This window comes from Onychomys torridus, chromosome 1 (assembly GCF_903995425.1).
Source record: "Onychomys torridus chromosome 1, mOncTor1.1, whole genome shotgun sequence".
Taxonomy (NCBI): Eukaryota; Metazoa; Chordata; class Mammalia; order Rodentia; family Cricetidae; genus Onychomys; species Onychomys torridus.
Genome location: NC_050443.1, coordinates 147,270,581 through 147,283,577, shown reverse-complemented (window position 1 = coordinate 147,283,577; position 12,997 = coordinate 147,270,581). Strand labels below are relative to the sequence as shown.

Here is a 12,997-nt window from a genome sequence, read left to right as displayed (position 1 = left end):
GAAGCAGGAATTTTGAAAGACCATCTTACCCTATCTTGGCAGAGCTCAGTAGTTGCTTTTCCTTGTGTCCCATTCAGCCAGAAAGGACAGCATTCATGCTATCAGCAGTTGAGGCAAGGGCAGTTCTTTGCCCAGCAGACCATTATGCGTCAAGAAGAAGTTAAGCTTCCAAATGGAAATGTCTCAGAAGCCCAACATTCTCTTGGAATCAGATTGGTGCTGCCAGGAGCAATGTGTCTCACATCAACAGAATCTAAGTTATTTAAATGTCATACTCTCTAGGTCTATGAAGTGTCTGAAGATTACCTATCCATCTGACCTATGTATCTGTAAATCTGGAGAACTTAACTAACATAACTATAGAAATGACAAGCATGGGTGACTATAAAACTCTAAGTCTTATTTATCTACCTAAATAACCTAAGGACTAAGGCTTCACAAAAACAAGGTATACTGTCTATAAGCAAATGTATTATAAAAGGACATTGACCTCAAAATTGTGACAATACACAAAATGTCCTAAACAGAGGTAGAAATGTATAGTGCAATATGTAATATGATAACAATCCTAAATATGTATCAATATACAAAATATCTTAAACAGAGGTAGAACATATAATAAATATAATTTTACATTTGTATCACTATACAAGATATTTCAAATAGGAGTAGAAATATATGTACAATATAACAAATATAGCTTTATATTTGTATTAATATACAAATTACCTTAAATAGGAATATAAAATCATTTATAAGAATCCATAAGCGTGCAAATTATCTAAGGCTGATATTTTACTAAATTAGTTTACTAGTATATACAATAATCTACCTTAATATCCTACACCTATCCATTCCCCTTTTTCTTTTCTTAAGGATAATAGCTAATTTTTATTGTTCCACCGGCAAACCATTATCCATAACCCAGAGAAAAATGAAATCTTTGGTAGAGGGGGCATTCTTTTCTTAGGAAATGCTTCTTGCTATATAGCGAGCAACAGTATCTCTGTGGGGTCCTGTAAGGAAGCTTAGTTAGGTCTCAATGGGACAAGCTGTAGAGTCTGCAGCCAGTCTCAGAGTAATGGGTAAGGTTGTCTGAAATTCTGGCTAGCAGTGTAGTACATGGACCATCTCATCTTGGGCTGGGATCCTGAGCAAGGCCCTGCCTTCCCACACTCACCATCCTATTGTCCTTACATCTGTTGACCCTCCAGAGTGGTCACTAGCAAGTGTGCTTCTATGCTGAAGGAAGTGCTGAGGTAGGTCTAGGGTGCTGATGAGGTACTTGGTGATAGAGTGGCAGGTCATCATTTCTTAATTTTCCTCCTTAATCCATGCCCCAAATAATAATTGTGTTTTTCAAAAGTGGCATGCTTGCCTGTGGACAGACGTAAGTTGGATTTCTGTGGATGGGAGTGAGGTTGGGGAACTAGGGTTCTACCATCATGCAGACAGCTTTTCACTTTTCCTTAGTATTCCCTACATAGGGTCAAGAGCTGGCCAAGTACATCCCACAAACTAAGTGAATTAATGTTTAGTTCTTACAACTCCAGGAGAAGGGTGCTTCTACTAAGTTGTGTTTTTAAGCTAGGAAGACTGGGGTACAGAGAGGTCGGATACCTTGCTCAAAGTGACGTGGCTAGTCAGTGGCAGAGGCAAGACTATGATTGATGGGACTCCTTAGCACAGTAGACCTCAGAGACCATGCCCTGAACTTCCATTTTCTGTTGCCTTTCCAAAGCTAGAGTATGACAAAAGAATGCTAAGGAGTAGGTGTGTCTGTAAATGGCAGCCCTTTGGCACCCAGGCAGTGTGGGGATGGGGCTGCCTTTGAATGTTTCCCCCTAGGAGGAATCGTGTTGTATCTTACGGTCATCAGAAAGGAGCAGGCCTTTTTAAGCAATGAAGGAGAATGGGATGACCTGCTAGATTTCCCTAGTCAGGCACCCGAAAGTCTGCCTTGAGGGTCATTTATGCTTCAGCCTTGCCAGGGGGCTGGCAGGGTTCTCTGCCTTCAGCACAAAGGAAGGAGGACATCTTGATAATTGCTCATTCCGTAGGCTTTCCTTTAGAACGTTCTGCTTGGTAGATTAAAGAGTGGATTCTGGGGCACTTAATCTCTCATTGCAAGAGTCTCTATGCCTTCATTAGGCTGTCGCATGGAACACAGTTACCAAATGCTAAATTACATTAAGTTTCTATGTGTCTAAAAGCAAGTTTCATAAAGCTGATATCTGGACACTGATGTGAAGGGGGCTAGGAAGATCAGAAGATAGACTCCCACCCCCATTGCCAATTCTGCCTTGGGAAATGGGTTGCTTTACAGGAGTCCCCACACAAGGTTTGGAAGAAGTTCATAGACCTTTCCCAGAAGTGGCCTTTCTTCCTTTGATTAATGTTACTTTTTTGGTTTTCGAGACAGGGTTTGCGCCTTTCCTGGCACTCACTTTGGAGACCAGGCTGGCCTCGAACTTGCAGAGATCCGCCTGGCTCTGCCTCCTGAGTGCTGGGATTAAAGGCGTGCGCCACCACAGCCCGGCTTTAATGTTACTTTTTGAACCTGGATCCCTAGTAAGTCAAGGATCCCAAAGGACATAAGTAGGGAAGGGTCTCCAGGTTGAAAGAAACAAATCCAAACAAGATGGACTAGGCAACTCTGAAGGTACCTGGGCATTTATTATGAGTGACCCAGTAGACCTGGGGAAAAGCAAGGTCAAGGACTTGTGAGAGGAGACTGGAGCTAGGTTTGGGAAGACAGAGTCCAGAGTGGGGGACTCCTTGACACACAGCAGAGCATCCTCAATCTTCACTATGTGTCCCTGCTCTAGTTCCCAAGGACTCCAATGACAGACCCCAACCTAGCTCCCTTGAGGCTCCACATCAGCTTCCACTGTGGTCTACCTTCCCTGTCCTGGCTTCCTTGTGGTCTCAGCTTCCCAGAAAAAATGCAAAAGACCCTTAGTCACAAAAATACCAAGAAACTTTGAACCCCAAACAGGAAGTCCCATTGTCTGTCCTGGTAGATGTGGAATGGGGAGAAGGTGGGTAGAGGAAATATAAGACATTGATGTATCTTTATTCTGATGTGTCAGGACGTGGGACTTGGGGTATAGGTGGATTATCTCTGGCATACTTGAAAATGATAACATTTCCTACCAAATGAACACAGCCACCCTGAACAAATAGGAGAATCCCATAAATCCTCCAAATGCCATAGGTACCCCCAGTTCTCTTGAAGAGATGATTATTCCTATGCTCTGGCCTGTAGTGAGCTGATGCCCATGTCTAGTGTTACAACTGAGAATCCTCTACCAGAGTGGTCTCCAAAGGCTGTCTCTGATGGTCCCAGTCCCCCAGGCAGTGTTAGGCCCTCAATAGGTGAGGGGTGCTGACCACATACACCAGCTCTAGCCCACTGAATGCTTACAGTCTCCCCATCTGCTCCCAGATTTTATCTGGAGCTAACCCTCAGGGAGAGAGAGCAGGAACCAGCCATACTGTCATGCTTTTAAGTAGATGGTAGTCAAGGAACTCGTCAGCATTTCCTTAGACACGGGAAATTGTAGTCTCCTGCCTTTTGTAAAACTCAACAACAACAAGAAAGTACAGTGAGTGAAAAGTTGAATTGGTGGTTTAAGGTGCTGGTTTCTGATCTGGGCATGGGCTGTCGCCCCAGCTCCTGGGACAGTAGTGGCCGTAGGTTTTCGTCTCACCTGTCCTCGAGGATCATTTACATCTGTTACCAGCTGAAAGTAAAGCAACCTCATCTGGCAAAGCCCAAGCTCCTTCAGTCAGCATTTCCATCTAGATTTGGGCACCAGCATCTGAGGGACTTGTCCTTTGGTGGCTTGTGGGGGACTGATGTGATGGATAATGATACACAATCTGTGTTCATCCTGGAAGCCCCTGTCAGCATCCAACAGACCACACAGGTGGTCGGCAAATTCTCAGGCCTGTAGGCATCAAGAGCCTTAGGGTCGCTGGAGGAGCTCTGTAAACCTAGAGCCCATGCTCTATTATTCCTCACCAGTTTAATCCCCGTGGTGCCCAGTGATGGGATGCTACAGGAAGTTGCTTGTTAGGATAGTATATGCACTTTTAAGACTGAGATCTCTAAGTAGACTTGAGTTTTGTGAGAATGGGGAATTCAGAAGACCCACCCCATCACCCAGTTCCAAACTTGACACCCTTTCATGCGCAACAATTGTTCTACAGAACAGCAGATTAGAATGTCTCTAACACTCTCACTTGATAACATCCAGTAAGTCTGGACACATTTGCCATGAACCAAGAACTTCATTAACTCCACACATAGCACTGGGAGGTAGATGCTCTGAGTGCCATCGCTCTGCTATTATACAAAGAGGTCAAATGCTTTGCCTTATTCTGAACCAGGGATATAGGGGAAGGGGCTCAGAGCACAGGCAATTCCGAGGCTGAGCTGGATCTGAGATTAGGATAGTTCATGTTTTTCTCCTTGGCCGTGTCAATTATCCACCTTTTTCTCAATACCACATGTAGATGTGATCTTTAAATTTCACAGGGGAACATGAATGAAACCTGAAGAAGGATGAAGGCCTCAGTCATTGAGACATTGACACATCCTTGGAGAAGTGAACAGCATTCTTTGTGGTCTGGGTTGAGTTACTGGTACCTAGCCCCCATTAAATCAAACCTTATACTCAGTCTTTTGTGCCCAAGGTAAGAATTGTTGATTAAATTCTGTTTGGGGCTCTCATTCACACTTGTCATGTGGAGAATTTGTGTTTGTTTTGAGCATGAAAAATAGGAAACATAATAGAAGTGTGTCAGGGGCTTTTCCATTTGGGAAGCATTTTTAAAATTGTAACAAAAATATGTTGTGGGATATTTGTACACCATATGAAAACATATTACTGTGATTGGTTTAATAAAGAATTGAATGGCCAATAGCTAGACAGGAGGTATAGGCAGGATTTGGGGGCAGAGAGAAAGTAGGAGGAGATAATCAAGGTGCAGGGAGATGCCAATGACACATGGAGGGAGTCAGACATACAGAATAAAGGGTAAAAAACCACATGGTAAAACATAGTACTCGGGAGGCAGGGCCAGGTGGATCTCTGTGAGTTCAAGGCCAGCCTGGTCTACAGAGCGAGATTCAGGACAGGTGCAAAGCTACACAGAGAAACCCTGTCTTGGAAAAAAAAAAGAGCTGGTTAGGAACAGCTAAGCTATAAGCTAAACTTTGATAATTAATAATGGGTCTCCATGTCATTATTTGGGAGCTGGCTGGCAGGACAGAAAAAGACTCATTACAAAAATATATTTAAAAAATTGTCTTACATGAGCCAGGGAGTTGTTTATCTAGGGAAACAACCTGATAAATTAACTGGGAAAAGACCAGCAACCTGATTGTCTCTTTTTGATAAATCTGATTTTTGTGTTTCACTTTTGTGTATGCTAGGCTTAAATGGCATCAGGTCCCTTAAAGTCCAAGAAAAAGAATATTAACATATGAAGAATTCTGGTCTCATTTTAAAGCTTAACTTTCTAAGATGAATTTTTGAGAGGAGCTAATTTCTGTAGCTTAAACTATTCCCTCTTCCTTTCGCCTCCTCCCAACAGTTCTTAATAAATATAGATCAGAAACAAAATGTTCTGCAAGCATTTTCCTAAGAGAACTGCTTTAAGTAAATAGATTCCACAGAGCATGCCACCCAGCCAGACTTCGAGTTCATCCGCAGGAGCCCTTATGAAACGCTTAGGCAGCCTGGGGGAGCAGGAAGAGGAAGATGCTGGAAGGGGCTGCAGGCATGCTGTCTTCCTTTTGCCCTCCTACTTCTTCTTCTCCCTCATCTGCTGCGTCTGAATGCTTGCGTCTCCTTGAAGTCCTAACTCAAACGGTGATACCGTTAGGAAACGGAGCTTCGTGGGAGTCGAGGGAAGAGCCCCATGGATGAGGCTGTGAAATAGGCAGTGGGACGTGACCCTCCTAACACACGAGGACACACACAGTGAGGTGAACCAAGCAAAGGCCTTTACCAGATTCCAAATTTGCTAGCACCTTGACCTTGGACATCTTGGCCTCTAGAACCGTGAGAAACAAGTTTCTTTTGTTTATAAGCTATACCTAGTTTATGGAGTCTTGTCCTACCATCCCCCAAAGTACATTAAAAACCATTTAGTTAAGGCATGTGGGAGCTGGGTTTGATTTTGTTTTTCTTTTTGCCATAAGGAATTGGTTTTCAAAGGTAAATTAGGAATAAGTAAATATTAAAACAAACAAACAAAGATACTCCTGAAACAAAACTCATTTATCCTTCTCTCAGAATTTGTCAAGTGAGGGTGCATTCCATCTTTGGAGGTCGAAGTTATGAGTCCTTTTAAATGGTCACAGTGTCGCTGTAACAGGTCAGTTTGTTATTTTGATGTGAATTTTAAGTAGTCATCAGAAACACGCTACTAAAAACTAAAACCGTGTCATGATAAGGTTTCAATCTAGTTCTCAGAAGAGGGCTACCTGCATGATACAAGTCAGCCCTAATGAGTTTGCATCTAATTTCAGTTGTTAAAATATGTGTCGACACATTCAGTATTGATTTTAAAACACTTATTTTTCCTAATTGTGTATCTATATGTGGCTATGTGCATATGAGTTCAGGTGCCTGCTGTGGTCACAGGTGTCCGATCCCCCCCAGAGCTGGAGTTCCTGGCAGTTGTGAGCTGCTAAAGATGAGAGCTAGGAATCAAACTTGGGTCCTCTGAAGAGACATCAAGTGCTCTTAACTGCTCAGCCATCTCTGTCTCTGGTTGTAACACAAATTGGTAAACGGTCTTATTAATAAAAAAAAACCCAGAGCCAGATACTGGGGTAGAAACTGAAAGATCAGAGAAACAGAACAAGCCACAGGCAACCTCACCTTACCAACTCCTCAGTCTCCAGAGAGACTTCCTGTTTACTCTGGCCTTATATACCTTTCTGTGCCCTGCCATCTTCTGTTCTTCCTAGCGCTGGGATTAAAGGCATGTGCCACCACTGCCTGGCTCTGTTCCCAATGTGGCCTTGAACTCACAGAGACCCAGACGATCTCTGCCTCTTGAGTGATAGGATTAAGGGTGTGTGCCATCACTGTCTGGCCTCTATGTCTAATCTAGTGGCTGGCTCTGTCTTCTGATCTCCAGATAAATTTATTAGGATACAGAACCTATCACCACATCTGGTGTACCTTTTTAGGGGGGAGGGGAGCTCAATCATGATTTCTTAATTTAATAAGAGCGTAAATGCTCATTTTTATATGAAGTCCCCCTTTTGTTTCTCAACAAATTATGCCCCTTTTTTATTTTATGATCTGATAATTTTATTGTTTAAATTATTTTATTTTTTTATTTTTTAAGGAACTATTTAAGCTTTGAGGAGCCCTATAGAGGCAGGGATTGAAATTCAGGTATCTTGCTTTTGGAGTCTATGATAGCACAGATCATTTTGTGATAGTGGGGGTTTGGTTTGCTATGGGCAGAACTGTATCGCTGTGGTGGTTTGAATAAAAATGGTCCCTATAGACTGTAGCAGGAATCTTAAAGAGTCTTGTTGATAAAATCAAACCTGAGGCCAGGTATTGGGGTGAATGCTAGAAGATCAGAGAAGCAGAACAAGCCACAGTTTCCTCACCTCGACAGTTCCTCAGCTGATCCTCTTTCCTTAGGCTGGAAGCCTCTTTGTCCTTATCTGAATGGGTCTCAGCTGAACTGCTGCTCCTCAAAGCCTAAAAGCTTAACCAGCCAAATGCTTCTACTTTCTGGTCTTCACGCCTTATATATCTTTGGCATCCTGCCATCACTCCCTGGGATTAAAGGCTTGTGTCACCACGCTTGGCTGTATCCTTGTGGCCTTGAACTCACAGAGATCCAGACAAATTTCTGCTTCTGGAATGCTAGGATTAAAGGCGTGAGTGCCACCATTTTCTAGCCTCTGTATATAGTGGCTATCTGTTCTCTGACCCCAGATAAATTTTTAGGGTGCACAATATTTTGGGGAACACAATACCACCACAATAGTCTCATATATTTCATGCTTAGTCACCAAGGAATGGCACTATTTGAAAGGATTAAGAAGATTAAGAGGTGTGGCCTTGTTGGAGGAAGCATGTCACTGGGGGTGGGCTTTGAGGTTTCAAGAGCCCATGCCAAGCCCAGTGTCTGTCTCCCTTAGCCTGTGAATCAGGTTGTAGCTCTCAGCCACTGCTCCAGCTCATTGTGTGTTGATGCTCCCTCCCCAATGACATTTGGACTAAACCCCTGAAACTGTAATCAAGCCCCCAAATTAATTGCTCTCTTTTCTAAGAGTTGCCTTGGTCATTGCGTCTCTTCACAGCAATAGAAGAGTGGCTAGAACATTAAATATAATGAAAAAGAATTCCTGTCATGTTTTGGTTTATAATCCCTTTCTTGGCTTTCACAGTTGCAGATCTGACAAATCCAGGACTACATTTTACAAGTGTATTTCATGGTGTTTGGGATTGTATAAGCTCCCGAGACCGCATCCTTTGTTGAACCTGGGCCTTCTAAGAATAATAGTGTCTATACAGGACACCTTTCTCTCTGCTCACCAGACTGGATGAAGCCTGTAGGCTTTGAATTATAACAGAGATAAAAAGGAAAGCATGAAAGATAATATCTGACCTAAAATGGCTTTAGGTGCTAGCTTGAAAAGCTTGACAAGTTACCTGTGTGAGATCAGCTTAGTCCCTGGATGTTGGGGACCCTTCTCAATGTGTCCATACCCCAAACCAGGCTCCTTTAAGGGGCTTGCTGTGATCCAAACAGGACATGCCTTCAGTCCATGCTGTGACCCACAAATCTTCCAGCACTGCCGGGTGGGACCCTTCTCCTTCTTGATTAGGGCACCCATTCTAACACCACTTGCAGGTTTTCAGGTCTTGTAGGGACCTTCTCTCCTTCCTTCCTCCTTTATCCTACTGACACTGAGAAGAACTGGGACTTCTATTCTCTTGGTATGGACCCTTCTGCCTTCCTCGCTGGGTCTGGAGGTCCCAGATTGTGGTGGCAAAGTGACTGTCAGAGGGAAGGACCCCTGCTTGGTTTCACCTTCAGAAGTAGGGGTTCATTGGGCCCAATGAATTCACATGTATGCCAAATGAGCCCTTTTTTAGGATGGGTGTCTTGACAGAACCTCTTCACAGAGGTTCCAGTCCCAGAGATTCCCTCCTTGTGATTCTCCGTTTTTTAGAGTGCTCTAAGAACATCTCTATAAGTCCATAGTTTTCTTCCTGTTTTCTAACAGTTCTGGGGACTGACCATAGGGCCTGTTTATAGTAGGCAAGTACTCTATCTCATCCCCTGCTCTTAGTTGTTCGAAGCAGAGTATCCCAGTTCACGTAGGATGGTCATGAACTCACGATCCTTCTGCCTCAGCCTCCCAAGCACCACTATTCCAGGTATAACACCCTACTTGATTTTTTTATCTTTATATGTGATGTGTATGACATAGTGCATGCATATGAGTGTGCCATTCTGCACATGTTTGAGTGCTCACTCAGAAGACATCAAATGTCTTCCTCTATTGCTTTCTGCCTTGTTGTCTTGAGACAGTGTCTCTCATTGAACCCAAAGCAAATCATTTTGATGGGTGCTGAGGATTTGCACTCAGGTAATCATGCTTATTTATGCTTGTAAATAAGCATGATTATCCCCTGAACCATCTGATGTAAAAAGATAAAAATAAAGGGAAAGACATGACTGTTCTTAGGTGGTGGAGGAGAAAGTTTACTGTAGATAAATGGGAGAGGATAGCCAAGGCAAAGACATCTGGGAGAGTCCAGAGTGAACATGAGCTGGGCCATGTGAGGGAAAAGGAGAGGAGAAAGCCAGCCCTCAGGAAGGTAAAGTGGAGACCAAAAGGACCAGGTAACCAAAATGGTTGGATTATATAGGGAGAGCAGTTGGGGAAAGGGTAGCTTAGTCCCTGGGCTTGAGAAGTTTAGGGTAGGGAGTGGGGTAATGCTAGCAGAACCCTGTTGCAGCTAGGAACTGAGGGATACTGGGAGAACCTGGTGGCCAGGTCTACTTTGATATGTTAAATAGGCACCTCAGTCCTTTGTCCCAGGTTTGAGACCTAACACCATCTCCCTGTCCCTTGTCTTTATTTTTAAAATGCCATCATCCTTGCCTATCCACAAGGATCCCCTGCTGGGGCACAGTTACAGTCTGTAGCTTTGTGGTAGCCACACAGCTTTGCCTTCTTGTTAAGGCTGTGCCAGCCACAAGACCGCACAACATATATAGTACCAGGTTTGCTTTCCATGACTGAGGAGGGGTGTGTGTGTGTGTGTGTGTGTGTGTGTGTGTGTGTGTGTGTGTGTGTGTTGGGGTAGCATCTCATCATCATTTTGACAATACCAAGAACTCTGAAAGGACAACATTGAGGGGTTCCCATGGATGGCCTAGAATTAGTGATCAGGATTCTGGAGCTTGTTGGCCCCAAGACACACCTAGATTAGGACTTTCAAACAAACAAAAGGGAGGCTAGAGATATGGCTCAGTGGCAGAGTACCTGTCTAATAAGCTCAAGGCCATGAGTTCTAAGCCCAGCACTGCACTTGAAGAGATAGAAGGAAGACCTGGCAATGCAGAGTTTGCTGGAAGGTGAGAGAATTGAACAGTGATCTGTGAGGTATACTGGTGGGTGGTTTTTAGGTCTTTGGATTGGTTGGGAATGTTTTTAAACCAGACAGGTGTGTCGTTGTATGTCCTGAGTAGTCTGGGTGGATGTGGAGGATAATTTGTCTTTTGTTCTTCCACAGGAAGGGGCCACGAAAAGGACAGCTTCAGGGTAATTTGGAGAGCCATGTTTTTTTAGAGACCTCATTATCCGCCTCGGGATAGTGGTGGGTGTGTGGGACCTGAAGCCATAAACACAGATGAAGGTTCTTTCCTCCCTTTGCATGCCCACATCTGCTCTCATCCACTAATCCCTTTGCTTAGCATCTCTTGCCATGGGCCTGTATCCAGCACTTTTCAGAAGCATATCAACCTAGGTGTAAAGATTGAGCCCCTGGTTTGAGAGCCAAATAATACAACCTCTTCTTGCCTCAGTTAAACATTTACTAAGCCTTTAAAATGGAGGTTGTGATACTGTCTGCCTCACAGTGTTCAAATGCAGATGACTCATTTAAAAAGCATGTTAAATCTGTGCCCAGCACAAAAGCAGAACCCATCAAGTATTACCATTATTATTTCCATCTCTTAGACTCATTTAAGGAAAGCATCATTTCCTCCCATTTTCTTGCTAAGGACATCAAGGCTCAGAAAACCAAATGTTGGAACAGGTTTCCAAACTCTGGTCTGTCTTATTTCCAAACCACATGGTTTATCTGTTGTTTGCTGTGACTTCTTGGTTGATTTTCACATGAACCTTAGTGATCCCAATTCCTGGAGACTGTACCTGAGGGCTTGAAAAAACTAACTCATCATTTATCCCAGAGTGACAGGGTAACTCAGGTCTCCTGACAGTCTTAAGAATGAGGTTAGCCACCTCTTGTGTCAACAAGAGGGCTTTCTGCTATTTCCTGTCCTTGAAATGTTGTGTTTGTAAATAGCATTTTTAGGAAGTTCTCCCTGCCCCGCCCCCTTCAAAATAAGCCTCCCTGTTCTTTTTCCTTCAGGAACTGACACTTAGATCAATGTTCTGATCTGAGATAAACATCACACCTGTTTTAGTGGGATGACTTCCAGGAACAGAATGTCAGTGGTAGGAGCTATTGGTGGAAGTGCTTGACTGACTCATGGTGGAAACTCGTCATGTGAGATCATCTGGCTCTGCGTAAGGGAAGTTCAGCTCGGGCATATGATGGCATCCTTTGTGCACTGGGTCATGCCGTGTCCAAGCCCTGATAACCGACCCCCTTCCACAGCCTTGTGGGGATCCCCCACTTTTCACTGACTGTCAGTAGGTTCCTACTCTGTGCTCAGTACAGTACTCAACCCTGTGGGGAGGGGGAGGTCACGTTAGGTGCAAGTTATGGCCTGTCCCCTGTTGGAGTTTCTGTCCTTACTAGGGGACAAGATGTCCTAAGTGTGGTTCTCAGAAAGTGCTGCAGGCTAAGACTCTGGGATGGATTTGTAACCGTCAACCACAGGAGGTTTGAAACAATGGTGGCTAGGGACTGAAGAGAGATGGACCACTGAAAGTCCCCTTCAGTCTCCCATGACATGTTTAGATTCTCCAAATATAAATGTAAAACAAGAGAAGACTCCATGGCTGTACTTAGTGGTGTAAAATAATGACACTGATTTAAGTGAGGCTTGTAGAACTTAGTAAAAGGCAATATCTAATCATGTGACAAAATATTGTTATTTCTCTGTGTTCCAGGAGGTAAGAAACGTTGTTCAAGTCAGAAATTTAGAAGTAAAGCATTTGAAGAAGACAATGGCCCGTGTAAGGAGGAGGAATTGTCCCTGGGGGCATCTTCTAAAGTGTCTTAGATATGAGCCCTAAAGGCTTTAGACTTTGTGCCATGGACACTAAGGTTTAGGGGTGAGAGAGTCAAGTACTTTCTGATGAGCTTGCTTGGAATTTGGAAGTGGCTGGTCAAGCTTGGAGGTGGGAGGAAATCAAGAGGCATCCCATCTAAGTGCTGTTTCAAAATCTATGGGTCTGGTGGGGGCCAGGATCCAGATCCTCCAAGGAAGCAGTGGGGCTGGTGGCCTTGGCTGAGCTGTAAGGCAAGTGTGGCATAAGTAACAGGAGCAAAGCATTGGCCAGGAAAATAATCTCCTTGTAGATCGATCTCAGGACATGGGCTCCTTCATTTTCTAACTCTGTGTTCTTTGTGAGCTGTGAGGCAAGATGAACTTGGCGACTAGGAGGTCAAGTAAAGTCTTTTGGAAAAGGACTTTTTTCTTTTTCTTTTATAGTCTCTTTGTAACAGGCTGGCTAGAATACTCAGAATACTTGGTGTGGGGTACTGAGAGGCAGAACAGGGGTTCACATGCACTGCGG

At 43.9% G+C, this 12,997-nt stretch overlaps 1 protein-coding gene across 1 annotated transcript in view; it reads left to right on the top strand.

Moving 5' to 3' along the window:
- Spata6l (spermatogenesis associated 6 like) overlaps positions 1-4,828 on the top strand; it is a 50,947-nt gene extending 46,119 nt beyond the window's left edge. The window contains exon 13 of the mRNA XM_036208766.1: positions 4,544-4,828. The gene's annotated coding sequence lies outside the window, so the exon portion shown is untranslated. The remainder of the gene's footprint in view (positions 1-4,543) is intronic.
- The last annotated feature ends 8,169 nt before the right edge of the window (positions 4,829-12,997 follow it).